At 40.0% G+C, this 2548-nt stretch overlaps 1 long non-coding RNA gene across 1 annotated transcript; it reads left to right on the top strand.

Annotated features, from left to right (window-relative positions):
- The first annotated feature begins 463 nt into the window (after positions 1 to 463).
- LOC136517011 (uncharacterized) lies at positions 464 to 845 on the top strand. Its single transcript, XR_010774161.1, has 3 exons — positions 464 to 565; positions 653 to 730; positions 827 to 845. It is a non-coding gene; the product is annotated as an uncharacterized lncRNA (long non-coding RNA).
- Positions 846 to 2548: the final 1703 nt, after the last annotated feature.

The following is a 2548-nucleotide window of genomic DNA, read 5'->3' as shown; positions in this document are numbered from 1 at the left end:
CAACATCAGTACCATGCTTCCATTGATGTCAAGGATATATCAACATGCGGACCAGACTTGCTCATACACATGCGCCAAACCACTACCTACTCCCTTATGCTAGCAAGCGGAAGCCTAGACATGATTCCAATCAGCCTCAGTCTTATGCCATGGAACGCAGAATATGGTTCCACAATAGTCCCAGCCCACACACAGCTAGCAGATTCATTCAACTTCGACTACAACAAAATTGCGCGCAACATGCGGAAGCCTGCCAAACAAGCCTTGATCCTGATAGATGCCATTCCAGCACACCTATGCAGCGATACTACTATCAAAACACTTCTTCAAAAGCTATGTGATGTGCCAGATATCACATTTGATCGTCCCAACCACACTTATCAAGTCAGCGCGAAGACCCACTGCATTGAAAACATCCCATCAGTGGCGCATTTGGGTCTCAAGAAAATAGAAGCAGGCCAAGCTTTCATATATATTTGGCCCATCTGGCTTGAAGCAATTGATTTCACCAGTGAGGACAGTCTTATTCTACAGTCCTGGGCGGAAGAAGAGGCCGCAAAACTAGGTATATTTGTCTATCATACAGTTTCCATTGTTTAGCCTTCAATCCACACTGTAAATTACATTCACCAGCACTGGCAAAAACTGGCAGGATATATTAGCGGTGCAGACACGTTCCCAGCAGATTACGGTGAACACGAGGGAGACATTAATGACCTTGACGACACAGGTAGGGTGAACATATTTCTTATCAATTGTTCGTCCTAACAATCCATGGTTTCCAGCATACAGGAGTTCAGTATATCCACCCTTACATTCTTCACAGGTTCCTTATCCAGATGCAGTCACCACACCGAATGCATGTGCCACTATCAACGATCAGGTAAATTAATTAACGAACAATTGAATGTCCCCAGCTTTTACTTTACAAACAAGGTAAAACTAACAAGTCTAAATCTAAAAACAGATTCATCCAGCCTAGGTACTCCAGTCTCGATGGACATAGACCTTTCAGATCGCGAACCAAAATTCTGAGAAGATCATCAGCAAAATCGCGTTGAAGAATGTACGGTTGCTCCACCTACTGCTGCGTGTATAAGCTATGCCTGCTCCTGTGAAACTCACCGGTGTTGTCTATGGTGCAGCCTAATGTACATAACTACTGTCAGCTGAACAATGTCGTACCAAATATTAGCTATCAGACACTGATAATATTTACCTATGTAATATATAGAACCATCGTTTGTATCACTACCTGCTCAATTCGCGAGCAGTGGCGCGGGCCTTTCACTAGTTACTAGAAAAATAGTTATGGTTCGTGAGCCTATTTGGAATATAGAAATTTTATAGAAATCATATAAAAATTTTTCAAAAGAAAACATAAGAACCTGAAATTTTTCGTGTTCCAAACAAGCATCAAATGGGATCCCCCCCCCCCCCCCCCCCCCCCGCTCCAAAGGGACGACGAAAGCGAGATTGCAGGTGGGAAAAGACAATTATTGTGCACGCTTTCATCTTAGAGCAAGATCAATAATAGCGCCAAGTGCTTAGCTACAAGTCAAGTCATAGAAGCCAAGATATACAATAGTTATCTCTTATTTGTCTATAAAAAAAGTTTTTATTATTATACTAGGTTCGTGACGGTACGTTGTTATGGGACAGCTAAGCTTTTGTAATTAAAAATATATGGATCGCACGATAAGATAATAATACTATAAAATTAAATACCGACATTAAAGTGGCATTTAATACAAAAAGCAAAGTTAATGAAATTAACACAGTCACTGGAGAGCGCGGCGTCGTAGACTCACAAACTCTACTGTACAGACCATTCCGTGATGCGGCTAAGATAATGTTTTATATCGGCAGGAAGAAATCTCTGATATCCATTTCTTTCGTGCGTCAATAAATCCACTGAATAAGTTCCGCCGCATCTCCATACCATCCCGTATACAGGTTCGAGTATATATGTAAATATTAATGACTATCACATGGGTAATACAGCGTGTCTTGAAAAATCTCTTACAAATCTTAAAACAAAGTATGTTATACTCACCGTAAAAATATACATGGCTTTAGATCTATTCCACGCAGACATATAATGTAGAATAAGATATTCACTTGAGTATCTGTGGCAAAATTCACCATCAGCAATATATAGAAAACATTGGGTGGGGACATGTTCTTTCATGGTTTCCTACACACAGTAAATGGAGATAACATAAAGTCAACAGCCTAGATCCCTGCGGCTAGCGAATCAAATCCAGAGTATATGTTCTGGCTTTACATTCAAAACTATAATGTGCAAAGAAGCAACTACAACAATAAAGTCGTGTCAGCTCAGAAGATGAATTTCTACGAGTTCTGCATAACCACTTTGTGTCAAGCTCTGAAGATGAAAATTCACCGTGAGAAGTGAAACATAGAGTCGGAAGATCCATATTCCAATACTGCATTTTCTCACGTCAACTACAAAAAAGGGAGATCTGAAGATAATATATTTGGTAGATTCATTCTCATATTTCTCATATAATGATTATAAGCATTC

Source organism: Miscanthus floridulus, chromosome 17 (assembly GCF_019320115.1).
Source record: "Miscanthus floridulus cultivar M001 chromosome 17, ASM1932011v1, whole genome shotgun sequence".
Classification (NCBI taxonomy): Eukaryota; Viridiplantae; Streptophyta; class Magnoliopsida; order Poales; family Poaceae; genus Miscanthus; species Miscanthus floridulus.
This window is presented reverse-complemented; position numbering and strand designations above follow the sequence as displayed.